General features: G+C 52.1%; 1 long non-coding RNA gene across 3 annotated transcripts in view; it reads left to right on the top strand.

The window, feature by feature from the left end:
• Positions 1-18,231, top strand: part of LOC136793760 (uncharacterized) — a 35,098-nt gene extending 16,867 nt beyond the window's left edge. The window contains exons 6-7 of one of the 3 annotated variants that reach the window (XR_010839405.1): positions 2,569-2,641; positions 17,873-18,231. This is a non-coding gene — a long non-coding RNA (uncharacterized lncRNA). Of the gene's footprint in view, positions 1-2,568; positions 2,642-2,970; positions 3,743-15,189; positions 16,370-17,872 lie in introns of those variants that run through there. The other 2 variants (XR_010839406.1, XR_010839404.1) reach the window with 2 other exon arrangements.
• Positions 18,232-18,306: the final 75 nt, after the last annotated feature.

The following is an 18,306-nucleotide window of genomic DNA, read 5'->3' as shown; positions in this document are numbered from 1 at the left end:
GTTTTTGGTGTAAGCAGCAGTGCTTCCTGCCTGGATTGTGAGTGCAGCACACGCATTTATGAGGTCTTCAATCAGTTGCTTGCGACAATTGTTCCTCTGGACCCTCTAAGGAGGCCTTGTGTTTTCCTTTGGTTCCAGACACTGACTCATCTCTGCAGTGTCTCCATCTGTTACGATTTCAGCCTGGCACCACGGTGCTAATACATCACGGCAAACCCGGGGCTGGGACACGCAGCTCGGAAACCAAGGCACGACTTTGCCGGGGCTGCGTCTTCAAGGAGCAGTGTGGGGTCTGCACGAAAGTTAATTATGGACAATCAGGAACTCTAAGGGTTCCTGGGGCCCCTGGGCAGAAGCAGGAAAAAACCCAGATGCTCTGAGCTGCGTTTGATTTCCCTGGTCCTATTAAAAGACACCAAAGAGAACCCGACCAGAACGACTCACCAAAGCCCTTTCCCACGTTTCTTTGTCCCACGGGAAGAGGCAGTGGCTGCGGTCTTGCTGCATGTTCGGGGACTGGAGTCCGAGTGTCATCTTAGGACCGTGGTGTTGATGAGATGGCCACCCCAGGTGCTCACAGGCTCCTGGGGACGGCTGGAAACTCTCCTGGGGGTGTCCAGCACAACATGGGCACCCAGAGAGCCCTTAGAAAACCAGTCTACCCTCGGTCACCCATGGGCTGATGACTGCTTGATTAACACTGAGTTTTTATATTTTTATTTTATTATTATTATTTTTTTGCGGTACGCGGGCCTCTCACTGTTGTGGCCTCTCCCGTTGCGGAGCACAGGCTCCGGACGCGCAGGCGCAGCGGCCACGGCTCACGGGCCCAGCCGCTCCGCGGCACGTGGGATCCTCCCGGACCGGGGCACGAACCCGCGTCCCCTGCATCGGCAGGCGGACTCTCAACCACTGCGCCACCAGGGAAGCCCAACACTGATTTTTTAAAAAGACTTTCTGTTTCTTGGTTATAAAAGCAACCAATTAGGGGAAAACAGTGTTTGGGAAGCTCAAGGCCAGGGAAGGAATTCTTACAGGGATTGGAAGCAAGAGGTGAGCGCTCGGTGCCCAGCCAGGTCTTGGGCACCCCAGTGAGTGAACCCCTGGCAATGGGGGTGCAATGGCAGCCGGGGGGAGGTGTACCCAAATGGCTTAAGTCAGGGCACGAGGGTTGGAGAGGGTCTCTTCCTTCCTCGGGGTCCTTGGGGGACCATGGGCCACTCCTTATTCATTCTTCTTTTTCTCTAGGTTTTATTATCATTCTCGCCCCTCCCCTTACAGTGCTGTTCAAACCTCAGCCATCACAGACCATCTGTCAGCCACACCTGCCACCTTCGCTAGAGCCTACTGAAAGTATGTTCAAAATCAAGTCCCTCAAAATATTTTTTAAAAATGAACAGCCTCGGGGCTTCCCTGGTGGCGCAGTGGTTGAGAGTCCGCCTGCCGATGCAGGGGACGCGGGTTCGTGCCCTGGTCCGGGAAATTCCCACATGCCGAGCAACTGGGCCCGTGAGCTGTGGCCGCTGAGCCTGCGCGTCCAGAGCCTGTGCTCCGCAACGGGAGAGGCCACAGCGGTGAGAGGCCCGCGGACCGCAAAAAAAAAAAAAAAAAAAAATGAACAGCCTCTTTTTTTTTTTCTTCTGAGCAGTTTTAGATTTGCAGAAAAAATGAGTGACAAGTACAGAGAAGTCCCCTACCCCGCCCGCCCGTTTCCCCTGATGTTAACATCTGGCATTAATGTGGCACATTTGTTACCACAGAGGAGCTGACCTTGATAACATAGTTATTCACTGAAGTTCATGGTTTATATCATTCGGGGTCACGCTTTGTGTCCTACAGTCTGTGGGTTTTGACAGGTATATAATGACATGTGTCTGTCATTGTGTAATGCTTTCTAAAAAAACTTTCAGGCAAATACTTGAGGTCAAAGACTTGATGTAACCGGTCAGGGCTTTCACATGGTGCTGATGAAAATTTGAATGTAATTGTTAAAGTGAAGATGTCTGTCCAGGCGGCATCATCCTTCATCTTCCATCCCATGGTTTTAGGACACACTGCCCATTCAAGACTCCACACCCCTGGTGTGGTCCACAGCCCACTTTCCTAGTCTCATCCAGGGCCAGGCGCCCAGCTGACTGCACTCCCATCATGCCTGAGCACATGCTAACGCTGGCTTGGCTGTGCCCCGCGGTGCCCTACCCTCATGGTGGAATGCCCTGCCAGGAGGCCTTCTCCCCAGCCTTTGGGTGTGTCCAGCTCAGCTCTCACTCATGAAATGGCCCTGAGCCTTTGGGTTCCATAAAAGGGCACTTAGCATCATGGGTAGCGCCAACCAACCCAAGGGCTCTTGGGTTGAGAGCCATGTCCACACCGCCACACCCGCCGGCCCCAGCGGCTTCAAATACCCCCGGAAGCTGTGGTGGGGAGCTTGGCGGGTGAGAGAGCGAGCCAGTGCAATGAAAAGCGAGATGCTTGGTTTCACCAATTCCACGCCTGCTACAAGCTGGGGCGTCCCTGCTTCCGTGGGGTGAGATTCTATTGCAGTGACCCAGTGCTTTCTCATTCCAGCTGAAGCCGTCTCGAATCCTCCGTGGGACAGGACCGTGGACACGCCACCCCAGTACCCTCCGGCTCCAAAATCGTAAGTTGCTGGGCCGTGGGGAGCATCTCTGTGGTTGGTCACCAAGGGGGGCCAGCTGCCACCCAGAGCAGCCTCCCGGGAGGGACTGGTGAGCGCTGGTCCGTGGTGCGCTCACGGGGAGAGGGGTGCCCAGCGAGCCCAGTTGAGCGTGGACCTGGGGGGCTTGTGTTCGGAGGCGGGACCCCCCAGCCTCCTCGTGTCGTCTCTGTGGCAAAAGAATTCTATAGGCGGCTTCAAGTGCCGGGCCCCCAGAGAATTTTTCCTCTTTCAGTCCTCTCAATGAATGGCCCTTTCATTGCTGAGTCTCCCTTTTGGCTCTTGTGCCGCAGGGCAGACTAGGATGGAAGTGGCTTAGCTGGGGGGCCCTTCAAAGGGCCAAGGAGAAAACGCGGGCCAAGAGACCAGCCTCTCGAACGGGCTTCGAGCTCCAATGACCTTCGCTTACCTTCCCCCCCCTTGAAATGTCTGGAAAATGGAATGGACAGATTTTCTGTCTTCAAAGTTTCCGGCTAAACCTCTTCAAGTTCTCTATTGTTTGGGACTGAGACACTCAGCAATGGTAATGGGTAGTTCCTTTTGTATTTGCCTTGAAAGGCCAAAATATTTTTATATGGCTACAGACAAAGCCGTCTGTTTTAAGATGAACTCTATGTCCGTCGTTTCCCACCGGGGAGCTCGTGTATAGCGTGTGTGTCTCTGTGCACTCTCGGGTCTTGAAACGGGTTTCTCATGGGGATGGCCATTCATGGGGGTCCACGGGGAAGCACCTGCCCCGCCGAGGGGGCCTGGGGACTCTGACCCTCGTGTGTGTAGGATGCGAGCCCCGGGGGGCGGTGTTCTGGCTGCACTAACATGGACTCTGCCTGTTCCTGCATCTGCCATGCGTATGTGTCAAGGACCGCGGGTTGTGTGCACCTTGGTGGTTAACTTGGTGGGAAGGAGCTGGAAGGTCCAAGATACTGTGAATGCTCTGTTGTTCTGGTTGGGAGGTCATTTTGCTGGGCTCTGTCACCTGGTCCAAATAAGTGAATGGATGAATAGATGAATGGAGGCATGAAAGAGTGAAGAGACTAATAAATAGGTACAGAAGTGTACCCTGAAGGAGATCCCGTTTGATGCACAGGAGATCAATAGATAAGTCAATGAAGCGTTGAATCGATATATAAATAGGGCCACGCAGGAACCAATGTCAGGTCACCGCGGACTAGGGAACACATGCGATTCAAGCATATAGCACCTAAAGTTTGTCCATAAAAGAATAAAACCTAGATGAAAGAATGAATAAGAAGTCGAGATGCATAAACCAGTGGTGAGGGTGAGATCATGCAGCCCATCGAAGTGAAAAGATGCAAGAGAAAAAGGGCACAAGTGATCGAAAGGAAGAAGAAAAATGGAAAGACCCAAAACGATAAATAAGCAGGAAGATAACTTTTATAATTAGGGGGTGAGGGCTTCCCTGGTGGCGCAGTGGTTGGGAGTCTGCCTGCCGATGCAGGGGACGCGGGTTCGTGCCCCCGGTCCGAGAGGATCCCACGTGCCGCGGAGCGGCTGGACCCGTGAGCCGTGGCCGCTGAGCCTGTGCGTCCGGAGCCTGTGCTCCGCAACGGGAGAGGCCACAGCAGTGAGAGGCCTGTGTACCGCAAAAAAATAAATAAATAAAAATAAAAAAAATAAAAAATAAAATTAGGGGGTGAGAAAATATATAAGGAGGACTATGTCAGGTTATTATAAGCCAAGCATTAGGATTAGTCCAAGTACATGCTCCAGCCATAGAAAAAAAGATAAACAACAGAGGAGGAGTTCAAAAGGTAGTTAAGACCGAAAAAGGACCCAGGGGACCAGAGATGAGCATTAACTTTAACCAAATTTTTCTAACTCTGGGCACACATAAATAAATAAACACTGAAATGAAAAAAAGCCAAAAAATAAAAAAATAGAAAAGGAGAGGGTGGGATGAATGAACGGTGGACATAGGTGGACCCAGATGGGAGCATGGCAGGAGGGGTTTTGTGTCCTCCAGTCCTGGGACCTGAGGTCTGTTCCATGAAAGGACTAAAAAACAGAGAGAATTAAATAAAACATCTAAATAAAAATCAAGAAATATGGAAGAAAAAGTAACAAGTGTTCAGTCCAGGAATACATTAGTGGGTGAATAAATAAACATATAAAAGAAGGCAATGCTAGGAGTCGAGTAATAGTCTGTCATAAATCAAGGGTTATGGTAGTCCAATTCTAAAAGCCACAGTACTATCAAAAAAGAATAAGTATCTCTGTAAACAAGTGAATGAGTATCTAAAGAAACAAAGACGTGATGCGGTGAGGCAGGGAGGGGCCATGGCCACAGGCACTCCTGAGAGGCCTGTTGGAAGGTTGTAATTAATCCCCCCCCCAACCCCCCACTGCCTGGGCACCAAAGATCCAGGAGAATGAAAGAAGACAGATGAGAAAAAGTGAGAAAGGAGGAGATTGGGAAAGCTGCAACAAAAGAGAGAAAGAAAGAGTTAAGAGGTGATAAGTGGGTATATTCTTGGAAGAGGGTTAGGCTAGGAGTGATAATAAGGGAGCAGCCCAAACTGTAGATCACAATGGGTCAGAATCTGGTCACTCAGTCCATGAGTAGAAGAGTATCTACCTAATAAGCAGGAAGGAAGAATGGTATGAATGAAGGAAGGAAGGAAGGAAGGAATGAGACATGGAGCTGCAGGGCCCCGGGACGCCGTTTGCAGGTAACATTAGGATTCATCAGTTCATGGCACCTGAGCTCCGAAGAATGAAAGAATGCAAGAAAGAAAGAGTTGAGAGAGTGAGAGAGAGAAACAGTGAAAATGAGAGAGAAATGACAAATCAGAGATCGAATTAGAAATGAAAAAGGAAAAAAGGAGAAAGGTACTATATCAACAGACGGATAGATAAATACATATATAGGAGAGAGCAGTTCTAGGAATAAGAATGAGAGGGGGGCCTGAACCAAGCACAGTGATGAATTCACAAGTGGGCCGCCACCCACCCAACCAGGAGGCAGTTCAAGTCTGAAATGCATAAGGGAGGACCTCAGTGAGGCTAGGGAGGGGAGGGCCCACTGCTTGTAGATGATCATGTATCCAATTAGGTGCCCCTGCCAGCTAGAAGTGTAAAAACAATCATCAAAGAGAAAGAAAACCTGAATGGATGCATGAATGCATGAATGAAAGGGTGAATGAGAAAAAAGATTTGCAGTGACCAAGGAGGCCGGTCCTGCAGGGGTGTTAGGATTCATCTTGTCCCTGGTGCCTGATCGCCAAGAGAAGGAAAGGCAGTGAAAAAAAAAAAAGGGCTGAAAAGACTGGTAGAAAAAAACAATTGAGATTGGAGAAAAAAATAAAACAATTTAAAAAAGGAGTAAAGAAGGTAATAAATAAGCAAGTCATACAGTGCAGTCTGTGAGAAGGGACTGGTTTAGCACAGACCATCCACATTAATTCAGATCTCTGGCCCCAAAGTTGATAAATAATAAAAAACCATCTCATAACTAGATGCCTGAAGGAATAAATTAACACATTCCATGAGAATGTGAGAAAAAGTTTGAAAAAGTATAGGAGGGACTGGGAGAAAGAAAGAGGTAGGAAAAGAAAAGAAAATAGACCTATGGAAGAAGAGGCATTTCCTGGATAAGTACTTACATCTAATAAACAAATATTATTCATTAACTACAATAACTAGTAAGAGCTGAGGCTCATCGTAAAGAAAGAATAAGCAGAGGGACGGCTGTGTGAACAAGTGAATGAGAAAGATGATTTTGATTAATTCACGTCTGCACCCGAGGCTCACGAGAATAAAAGAATGCAAAAAAGAGAGCGGTGAAGGAGGGGCGTAGACAATTATGACAGGATGGATATTAGCAATAAAAACATATTGAAGGAATAAATCAATACGTACATAAATCTACGAGAGAGAGGGCCATGTTAGAACAGAAAAACGAGAAGGCACCGCGAGCCAGGAATTATGACTGATTCGAAACTGGGCTCTTGAGATTGTTAAATAAATCCTCAACTGAATCACCAGTATGAGGCATTAACAAACAAAAGTGAGCCCCACATGGACTGGTGCTGAGAGGTCTCCGGGAACCACAGATTACGGTTAATCCAATTCTGTGCACCTGAGGTCCATAAATAAAAGAATAAATATTGAAATAAAAGAGTGACAGAAAGGATGAATGGACCCACGGACAACTGAATTAGAAATGGAAATGCCTGGAACGGCCAGGAGCGCGTCACCCATGGGATTGTCACTCATCTCACTCCGGACACCTGAGGTTCCTAAGAGTGAAAAGATGCAAGAAAAAAAGAAAACATCAGGGAGTCAAAGAGGTGAGGGGAGGCAAAGTGAAACTAAGTGAAAGAGAAAGGCGGGGTGGGGGAGGGACAGATAAAAAGCTAACGAAGATGTGGGTGTGTCTGAGAGGAGGATGTGTTAGGGTTAGGGACGAGGTCGGCATCAATCCTAATGATGGATGAGATCATCCAATCCCCTTTTCTAGGGTAAGGGAGGATGGGGAGATTAAAAAAATAAAGAAGTGAAAAGAGGAGAAAGGAAGGATGATAAGCCCACAACCAAGGTGATACATGGTTAGTTAAGAGAGGGTGTCTGAACAGGGATTATCATTAGTTTACATATGTACTCCTTAAATAGATAAATACATCACACCTTTCCAAGAATAAATGAAAAACAGAGGAAATACCCGACCCAAAGACAAGGCTGCATCTTCCAGCCTTTTATCATCTTTATGTAATAAAATATATGCAGTTGAGGTGCATAAATAAAAGAATAAATAGCAAAGTGTAAAAGGTGACTAAAGGCAGGGAAGAAAGATAGCAAAAGGCAAATAAACACATGGGCCAATGACGGTTATTTTGCACATGCGGTTTTGACAAATACCACGATTTCCCAGGAGACTGACGAGTAAAAGAATACCCAGAATAAGAAGGAAAGGAAGGGCAAATGCATGAGTGCATAAAGGAATGAATGAATGAATGAATGAATGAGAGGTGGTGCTGCCTGGACCAGGGACAGGAGGACGTCGCACGCGCGAGCCTGGTTCATCCTTCTGTGCACCTGAGTTTGCAAGAATGAAGGAATGGAAGGAAGAGTGAGAGAAAGGGAGAAATACAAAAGGAAGGAATAAGGAATACAAATAATGTATAAGCGAATCAATAGGAGAAGGGAGAGCTTCATGAACGAGGGGCTATGATTAATCGAAAGTCATTCTATTGAAGTCGGTGAATAAAGGCGTTAAATCCAAGTGAATGAACGACTGAGTAACTGGAGGAAATGGATGAATGACTGGAAGGAAGTGAGGGAGAGAAGGAAAAAGGAAGGAAGAAATAGTAGGCGGAGAGGAGAGGCAGGACTCTTCCAGTTTGGGGTCCCTGGGGTCCCGCCAGCTGAAGGGAGTGGGTAGCAGGGAGGCGTGGCTCTCGGCATGTCGTGTGCTTGTCACCTGCACTTCCTGGGCGGGAGGAGCTGGCTCAGGAGGACCTTTGCCTCTGAGCGCCACTGTCACACCCTGGCTGTGGGGGCCATTGCACTTCATTGCTCTCATTCAGTTTCCCCATCTGTAAACTCGGAATGGCCTCAGCTCCCCGCTTGGATGGATCGTGGGGCAAATGCTGTCCTGCGCGTTGGCAGTGCCCTGTCTAGAGCCCTGGAGGGGCGGAAGGGCTCAGGCCCCGGGCCCTGCAGAAGGTTGTGGGAACTGGGCGTGGGTCGCCTGCGAGGGAGGCTCCTCCCGCCAGGGGGCAGCAGAGGGTCAGGGAGCAGCAGGAGGCCCTGGGGGCTGTGTGGGCCCCGCCTGCTGCGCTGTCCTGGGAGGGGCGCCGCTCACCTCCAGGGCCTGCGCCGGGGGCTGGGGAAGGGGCCAGTAGGGGCCAGATCACCACGCATCGTGTTCCCGCAACTTTCCGAAGTGTGCCCGGGAGCCCTCCAGCCCGGTCTTCTACGGGGTGGGCTGCCTTCCCTTCTCGAGTCAGGGGGTCCCCGGGGCAGGTGCCTCTCAGCCCGGGGTTTGCAGAAGTGGTCCCAGGATCCCGGGCCCCTCGCCGTGGCATCCCCAGAGCCCGTTTCAAGGCCTTGCTGTCTTCTCGACTGTTTTTTCCGATGTACTCTTTGTATTTCGGCGGAAAGCGCGTTTGCACTGTGTGTTGTTGAACTTGTCCTCTCCCCTCCTGACCTGCCTTCCCCCGCCCCCCCGCCGGGGTTGGGGGCTGTTCGTACTGGCGCTTCCGACCCCAGGGACGCCCTGGTTCTGTGCAGCCCCCTTTCTCTGTACCGGACAGGATTTGTGCACTTGTGTGTTGTGTGCCTGTGTCTGTCTCTAAAAATGAGGACCAGAGTCACCTCTGGACTTCTCGATTCCTATCTGGGACATTAAAAAAAAAATTGGATTCCTAACAAGTGCCCTGAGCAGCCGAAGCCCGCTTGGCTGTGGCCCCAGGACCCGTGGCTGGGGAGCGGGGAGCGCAGGGGCGTCGGGTGTGGCCGGGGCTAGTGTTTTACCTGGTGGGTGGGAGGTGAGGGAATGGTTCGTGGCAGGGGGGTTGCAGCCCGCTCGGAGCAACTTTGGGCCCTAGGTGGGGACAGGGAGTGGCCGGCCACAGGCTTGGGGCGGGGCGTAGCTCTAGTCCAGGCCAGTGATGATGCAGGTACGCTGTGAGGGCAGCGAGCTGGAGGTGCAGGAAGCAAAGCTGCAGGGTTTGCGGACAGGATGTGGGGAGGGAGGGAGAGAGGGGGACCGGGGGCAGCCTCCATGCTTTGAAGGCGGGCCCTGAATGGATGCAGACGGCATCTAGAAGATGGAGGACACGGAATCACGGGTCAGGAGCCCCCTTCCCTGCCTCCAGTGCCACGTGTCTGGGCCACATGAGCAGGGCCTCGTGGGCCTGAGGTGGTGCTGGGGCTTCAGGGCTCTGCACATTTATTAACCCTGAAGACAGCTGCTCAGAGAGGGTCTCCAGAGAGCCCCCCAAACAGCCCAGGTGTCATCGTGTGGGCCAGAGTGGGGCCGGGAGGGGCTTGGGGCAGGGAGAGCCTGGGAGGGTCTTTTTGAAGAACCCTTGTGTGGCTTTAAATGTCAGCTGAGGGTCAGGAAGACTTAGCAAGTATTGGGGAGAAGTGGGGGGCCACGGCCATGTTCACAGAGGAAATAGGGAGGGACAGGAGCAAACCTCTCGGGGAACCTTCTCCCCAGGTTCGAGGGGCTGTCGAGGGGTCACATGGATGGAAATGGGCTGGTGGGAGAATGCCCCAGGGAGAGGGTGGGTTGGGATTGGATGAGTTCTGTCTGTTTAGGAATGTTGAGGGCCTGAGGGTCATCGGGTCAGAGCTCTTAAGAGTTTGGGATCCAGCATTCTAAGGGTCTCCAGTTCTGAGATGCTGAATTTCAGGACAGGGCTTGAGGGCTGTAGAAGCCGGGGAGGGGGCGTGGAATTTCCACATGGGCCCCCATCTGGTTCTGTCCATGCCCGATTCATGAGGTCCAAGATGGGATCTCAGCACTCCTCTCTGATCAGGGCTTCTCTCAAGTGTGTGTTTCTTCTTCTCACTTTTTTAAAAAAAAGACAAATTTTGTCTGTTGACTTTGACCTTTGCATGCACCCCTTGCACAAATCCTTCCCCTGGTGACACCAGGAGCTACAAGTCTCCTTGGATTTCTGTCCAACTCCCAACTCCCTCCTCAGGAAGCTTGGCCTCGGGGCTGGCCTTCCAGAGGGTGGAGGACGGAGGCTGGGCCTCTGGGGCAGATGGGCCAAGGGCTCCCCTGTGATCCTGATGTAAATGGTGTGGATAGCACATGACCTAGAGCAGGAGATCACCCATCATTCGACATGTCACCCATCTTTATTTCTTCCCTTCAAATTCTGGTTTATGAGCATACTTTTTTAACGGACATCTAATTTTTTAAATGAGAGTTCATTTTTTAGACCTAATTGCCATTCTTCACCACACACACTTCTTTTTTTTTTTTTACATCTTGCCTTTTCCACTTAATATTCCGTCGTCAACATTTTTCTTTCTTCCATAGACTTCATCACGTCACTGGCTGCCTTGTGTCTCATTGAGCGGCTATGTCAATCATTCACCACATCAACCTGCTATTGTTACTATTGCTATGCATAATTCATCTCTTTTTTTAATGTTACAAATTATGCCACAGCTAATGGCTTAGCACACCCACTTTTTTTTTTTTTTTTTCCATTCTTACGAACTATTTTCCCACACCTAGAAATGATCGTTGTTTCATGGTATGTCAGTTTCTCCTGCTAGGCTGTGAGCCCCTTAAGGGCAAGAAGCTTGTTGAATTGATCTTTGTATCTCTAATGCCTGAAATGTTGTAGATGTTAAATATTAGATGGGAAGATGTGAGGGAGTGATTGGTTGGCTGAGGAGGAGAGGATGGAAGGATGGATGCAGATGTGAGGGAGTGGTTGGTTGGTTGGCTGTTAAGAGGAGAGGAGGGAAGATGGGTGAATAAAAGGATTGATGCATGAGCAAATGGACTCCTTAGGGTTGAGTTTCTTGAATGAAAGGCCAGGAATTTTTGTACGAATATTGACTAATAGCACAAGGCTTGCAGCATTTTATAATGTCCAGCGATGTATTAGCATTTTGTTATGATATTGCTAGTTTATCTCTGTTAAAAAGTGTTTTTCTGTCATTTTAACTTGCATTGCTCTGATTACTAATGACGGTTGAACATTGTCACATGTGTTTGTTAAAAAATTGCATTTTATCTTCTGTGAATTGTTTGTCCAAGTCCACCGGGTCATGGCTTTGTGATGAGACTGTCAAGGATCGAACGAGTGTCCTCAGGACGTAGTGAGCCCTTCCTCACCGGAGGCATTCGAGGGGCAGGCCAGGCAGATAGTCGACGAGGGTGGCTTTAAGGAGATTCAACTAGTGGCAGTGGGGTTGGCCTACCTAGATGACCCTTCATTTGACTTTAGGATTTCGCTTCTTCCTGGGAAATGGGCATATTCCCTTTGTCAGCTCAGCAGTATCTAAGGCCACATGCCCCTGGTGGGCTTGTGCATTAGTGATTTATAAACTCTAACCTCACCCTCTATGACTCTTGTGGGGCAGGGATATCTCTTTGACCCTCCAGGGTCCGGACGACTGTGCTACCGTCTTGTAGAGTTCAGTGGTGGACTTCCCACCCGCCCCCCTCCCCCATTTCACCTTGAGGAGGACAGGCCCCTGCACCTCCATTTGCCAGCTCTCAGCGCAATCGGCTGAGGCGATCAGCTGCCGTTTACGTTCCCGGGGTCCTGTGAGCAAATGTCCCCTAGGCCTGCGTGTTGGTCTTTGGGGTTTAATTGTTTACGGGGACATGCGGGATCAGGTCTGATAGTGGATCCTCCTTCAGAAGTGGGGCAGTTCAGGTTCGTGAGCCAAGGAGCAGAGTGGACCCCACGTTCTCCTCGGGCTTCTCCTCATCGTCCACCGCAAGGCTAGCCGGGTCTCAAAGGTCACCATGGCCATTCGGGGAGGGCACGTGACCCAAGGCGGGCTTGCCCCTGCTTTCCAGAACACCCTCTGCTCTCAGCCAAGGGCCACATCTTCCCACTGACCCTCTACTATAGCACCGAGTGCTGTTTGCCTGCATCGGAATTTCTCATCCACGTGTTTGCCCCAGCATCGAAGCTTGGGAGGCCAGCGATGATTTCTAACATGATTTTGATCCATCCATCCATCCATCCATCCATCCATCCATCCGTGCATTTGGCCTCCGTCTCTTGACCCGGTGCTTTGGCCTTTCCCTTTCCTGAAAGCAAACCTTTTCCTCTTGGGCAGGCTGTGTAGTGCCATGGGCTGTGGTTATGAAGTGAACGCCCTTATTTGTGGCTTCTTCCTCAGGGGTCACTGCTCTGAGCACGTCCCAGCTGGATGTCATCCGCCACCGTCACCCACACGGCCTCCTTCCCCGTGGCGCTTTCCCATGCATCACACACCGTGAGGGAACCAGGGCCAGGGTCCGAGAGCGCCCCCCCCCCACCCCCAGGCCACCCTGCCTGGTGCATGGTCCCTGCCATGAGCTTTGCCCTCAGCCTTTCAGCTTCCTCCCACCAGATGGCAGTGATTGTAACTCTCATCCCTTCATCCGTTCATCCCTTCATTCGTTCACTCAGTCCACAAACATTTGAAAAGATCCGCCGGTGCTATACTAGAGCTGGCTCACAGGACACGTTCCAACCATCCCCTTTGGAAGGAAAAGATGAGCATGTTTGCCAGGGGCCATGTTTGTGGGTCAGTAACAAGGCGGGACCCTTGACTTAGCTGCCACCCCTAGACCCGAGTGCTGTTGGAAGGTTGATAGCCCTCTCCAACTTTGTTCCTCCCCGAACTAAGTTGATTAGTAACCAGCAAACTGTGTGTTCCTTGGCGCTCAGAAATCATAGCCCGCAGCCTCAAGAGGCCAGAATGAGAGCTGGGGGGTCTGAAGCGAAAGGCTGATTCTGGCCGTGAGCTTTCGAGTCATTAGAGCATCCTGATCTTGCGCAAAGGGGAACTTAGAGCCCTTCCTGTCCCTTGGAGATTTGCTAACTCTGGGCTCTACTTAGAGAAAATGGGGGAAGATGATTGCTTGCTTGGATGCAAGGGTCGTGCCCCATGCGGGGTCTGCACAGAACAATCTACTGGCACAACAGGGCATCCGAGGCACAGAGTGCTTGGCGAACCCTGGATGCAGCCCCCCCAGCATCCATGCAGGTCCCAGGCCAGGCGGCATCTACCACCGCCCCCCACCCCCATCTCCAGCTTAGCTCACTGCTACCTGCTTGGGACAAGGCGTAGATCTAGGGGCTCTACTGAGAATTCTGTATTTGATTTATTGCCTTGGACAGTGACGGGGGGGGTGGACAAAGCCAGGACCCTGGAGCTGGACAAACGTGCGGTTTAAACGGATGGTGACAGCTTGAGTCTGTCTCCTGGGGAGACCATGGCACACCCACCTCGCAGGGCTGTTGTGAGGCTTGATGTAACTAGGATTTTGAACTGTGATTCTGCAAGGGTGTGCGCGTGCCCCCAGGGGTGGGCTGGGGGTGGGACGACAGGCCAGGAGGGACAGCCTGACGTGGGCAGGTTAGTGGAAAATCTTTCTGTCAAACATGCCGTGGGTGTTGTGGGAACGAACGTTCAATTTGTATGGCGTTCGAAGGTTAGATAGTTGTAATTTTGGCAGGAACCTCCATGCTGGGTAATGACGACCCCTCTGGGCGATGCCCTGGACCCCCTGGGGTACGCGTTCACACCCGTCTCCGGAATCGGTTGGAAGGCCCCGTCTGTGTCTTGCCTACCGCTGTGTCTGGCCTGTGGGCGGCACTTATCCTCCATGAGAGAGCCCTCCCAGCAGTGTCCTCCCCCCCCAAAATATGAGGCACCTGCTGTCCAAGACAATATACCCCTCCCCCCACTAATGGCCCCTCTCCCCATTCACAACATTTGGGCTCAAATGTCAGCAGCCTGGGTGCCTGACACAGTACCAGGCCGGTGGTAGGGGTCACCTTCCATTTCTGTTGAAAGGATGGATAGGTAGATGGTCAAATAACAAAATTGTAACCCAATGCAAACGACGGTTGTTTATAACCTTTACTAAGAGATTGTATTTTTTCCTAATTAACCTGTTAACAGTCGTTGTACCTTACGGACTTCTGTATGATGTGTGTTGTTCGAAAACCAGGACTCTTGCTTCGGGTGTCACTTGGAACTTTCGCTGTCCGATTAACGGGTCAGTGTTTTGTGTTAGAAATGAGAATCCGGGGGGCGCTTAACTAACTGTGTGGTGTTGGGCAGGTCACTCCTCCTTCCTCTCTGACCCTCGGTCTCCTTTTCTCTAAGCCGTGGGTCACCAGAAAGCTTACCTCACAGGGTGGTTGTGAGGGCCCAGGGCTGCTGATGAAATGCTGGCTGTCACTGAGAATGGTCGCGTGTTGGGGGCTGTCTGGAAGGGAACAGGGAAGCCTTTCCTAGTTCCAAGTGAATACAAAGTCAGCCTTGACCTGATGCTAAGGTTGGATTTGCAGCAGTCAGTGGGGTGGGTAAGGCAGAGGCCCAGCAGTCTGCAAGCGTTTAGCCATGTGGCCCCAGGGTAAATATTGGTTTGCTTAATGAGTGATGGCTTTCTCCCTTCCTCGGAGCCTCCCTTCCCTGGGCTGCTGCTTATCGCGTGCAGGGAGACTGCTTTGGGTTTGCCCTACCTGTTGCTGCCTGGTCCGGGGAGGGGCTTCTACAGACGTCTGTGGGTGCCCCGGGGTGTTTCTTAGGGAGGAAGGCAGGGGGACAGTTTCGAGAGAGCCCGAGCATGGTTTCTGAGTAACATCTTTAGGGACTAAAACACCTTCTTCTGCCTTTTAAGGGAAAGGCCCGTGCTCCTCATTTCCTCCACCCGCTTCCTTCTTTCCCTTACTGTAAGGTAAACAAATGAGTCTTCAGCCCCCTCCATGGGCCTGGAACCAAACTTGGGGCTGTTCCACGCCCACAAGCTCCCTGCTTGATTCGCGTGTGGGCCCATTTTACAGATGAGCAAGTTGAGAGTCGGGGACCGCGGAGCGTCAGACCCTGGACTGCACAGTCTTCCATGAAAAGCCGTGGGGCGCTCTTTCCACTTGGCCAAACAAGCCCTCCCGGTAACCGTGGCCAGCCTCGGCCAGCCCAAACGTGCCCCAGCGTGTCTCTGTCCCCACCACGTGCCTGGCAGTGCTCCTGTGGAGGTCACGCTCTCCAGAGCTCAGTGGGACCTGGACACTTGGCCGAAAGAGATACTGCCCTGCTCTGGAGGAAGTCCCAGGAGACACCCCTGCAGGGGTCATTTTGGATCGGGGGGGGGGGGGTCTCCACGTGACCACGGAATTCCTTTACTGGCCCTTGTCTCGTGTGTGGGGGACATCAGTGTTCTGCTAGAACACCCCACATTCCATTCCAGGTGGGCTTGAGCTGGGGATCTTGTTGAGTCCCTCCCTCCCGGCCCCTCCCTCTGTGGAAGCCTCACCACCCTCCTGGTTTGGCCTCTGCCTTTCACAGCTTCGGTGGGCTGTGTCTGCACCATGGCCACCCCCTGTCCTTGAGAACTTGTCTGAAGCTCCCGAAGGGCGGGCCCCACTGTAGGGACAGGTTGGTAGGGTCCTCCTCCCGGTAGACTGTGGGTCTGTGTGTAGGTGTCTGCTCCCTGATGGACCTCGGTCCTGTGTGACCTAGGGGGAGGGACTTTCTCGGGTACCTGGTGTTTTTAGGGCCTCGTCCTCTTGAGGAGGGGGCAGGCCTGGGTCCCTGCCTCTGGAGGGCAGGTGGAAAGTTGAAACTGAGTGAGGTCGTGCCTAAGCAGCTCTTAGACCCCCTCCCTGACTCTGAGACCTATGCTTCTCTGACCCTAAGAGCCCTGCTGTCTACACTAATAGGTGCCGAACGGGCACTTGCTGACTGATAAGGCAGGGTTTTCGCGGATGTGAAAAGCTGAATTGACTGTTGGCCGATGTACACGTTGAATCTGCGTGCGTTTCTGTAAGAGAAAAAGGCGTGTTTTCTTGGCAAAGGCTCTTCAAGGCAAATGCGGAGGGTCTTTGTCTGCACTGGGGGCTCACCCCAGGGGGTGCAGCCCAGAGGGCGGCCGCCGGACAGAACCTCCTGATGGAAATAGCTGTCTTCTGAACATTGTTGGAAATATTTATATCTAGAATAAAACTTTATTTGGGCTAAAATGTACTCCTATGTGTAGTGGTCCGAGTGATTTTTTTTTTTTTATTATTATTAAGTATAGTCGATTTACAATATTGTGTTAATTTCTTCTGTACAGCAAAGTGACTCACTTATACGTATTCTTTTTCATATTCTTTTCCATTATGGTTTGTCCCAGGATATTGACGACAGTTCCCTGTGTTATACAGTAGGTGGTCCAAGTGATTTTGATGACGTGGCATTTGGCAATTCCCAAGTGGGAGGTGTCGTGGCCCCGCCCACGCCCTCTCTGGGCCTCAGGAGCCCTCGCCCTTGGGGAGGGGAGGTCTTTTACCTGAAAAGTCTTTGTCCTCACCATTGGTGACAATCAGCATTAACCTGTAAGGCACAGGCCCGGTCTGGGATGCAGCCCTGGTCAGCCAGCAAATGAGGGGGGCGGGGATCGGACCCCAGACCTTGATTCCTTTCTTCTCCTCTCGCCCTCCTCCCCACCCCCTCAAGCTGAGGGGCGGGGCACTTACCCATTTGAGTTCTGGTTCTGGCATCACCATTTGCCAGCTTGGTGGCCTTGGGAGGGTTACTTGGACCACGCTGAGCCTTGGTTTTCACCCCTGTAGAATGGGTACATAACGACAGTGTCCGCTCCGGGGTTGCTGGCCTTAGTGCCTTGCTGCACTGCATATATACTGGCTCTGAGATCAAGGTCTGGGGCTCGAAGCCACCTAAGCACCTATATGTGTGTGTGGCCTGGATGAGTTTGCTCACCTGTAATCTGGAAATAGTCGCATCTACCTGGCATGGTTACTGTCGGAGTCAATGAGATTGTTCATGTGAAAATAAATGCTTCGTTACCCGGCCTCCCAGTGGGGGCTGGCCACAGCACCCTGCAGCCTGTGGGCCCTGGTCACGGAAGCCCTGGGCTTTCTGGAGCTGCCAAAGGGGGGCTGCAGGGCCGGGTGGAGGGCGTCAGGGGAGCACCCGGCCAGCTTTGGGGGGACAGCGAGGGAAGGAAGGGTTTGCTTTTCAATACAGAGATGTAGCAGGTTCAGAGGGGAGGGGATTGAGGTCCAAGTGGGCAGGATCAGGGAGAATTTTTACAAAGAGGAGGAAGCTGATAGCTTAGAAAACGCCCAAGTTTAATTGGCAACGGGCTGGACAGGAGAGCTGGGGTGGTTTTCAGCAAGGCCAAGCGTTCTAGGTTTGGGTTAGTGAGGTGAGGACCATCAGAGGTTCCTGGTGCGGGGGGGTGTGATGCTTCTGGAAATCTCTGCAGGAGGAGGAGACCAGGTGTGGGACGCCAGGGTTGAGGGGCAGCAGGTAGAGGGAAGGGGCTAGTGGCTCGGTGCTCACCTCGCCCCCATGGCTGCTGGGGGCCAGGGCCCTCTCCCCATGTGGTCCAGGCCCCCGAGCGACCCGTCTCCTAACCCTCTCTCTGCTCCTTGTCTCCAACGTGCCTGTGTGCATGAGAACTCCTGTCCGCCAGTGAGCCCAGGAGCGGGTGGCCTTCATCAGCACCTGTGTCTCTCTCAGCCTCCACAGCCACGGGGATACCTGCACGCGTTCCCATGGGACAGGCTGGACCCAAAGACTCTGGACCCGGGCCACTCCCCTGCATGGAGGGGCGTGTCCTCCCCGCCTCCCCGCCCTCTGACTGATGGACTTCACTGATTTGAGTGTCAGACGCGCGGGCTGGACCCCTCCCCACCCCTCACGAACCCTGAGACTTGGGGGAGCGCCGAGCCTCACTGTCCGCGTCTGTGAAATGGGATCGGACACCTACCTCACAGGGCTGTTGTGAGGGGCATGTGACGTGGTCGGAAAGTGCCCTCCTGGGGGCTTGGCGCACCCCGTTGTGCTCTCAATAAATGTGTTTCTTGCCTTAACAAAAACAGTGATGGATGTGCTACTAATCTGAGGAGGGGTGAAGGTCGGGATACTATCTGGCTGGGGGCTTCTCCTCCTCT

Source organism: Kogia breviceps, chromosome 3 (assembly GCF_026419965.1).
Source record: "Kogia breviceps isolate mKogBre1 chromosome 3, mKogBre1 haplotype 1, whole genome shotgun sequence".
Lineage (NCBI taxonomy): Eukaryota > Metazoa > Chordata > Mammalia > Artiodactyla > Physeteridae > Kogia > Kogia breviceps.
The sequence above is the reverse complement of the archived record's forward strand: the minus strand, read 5'-3'. Positions and strand labels throughout refer to the sequence as shown.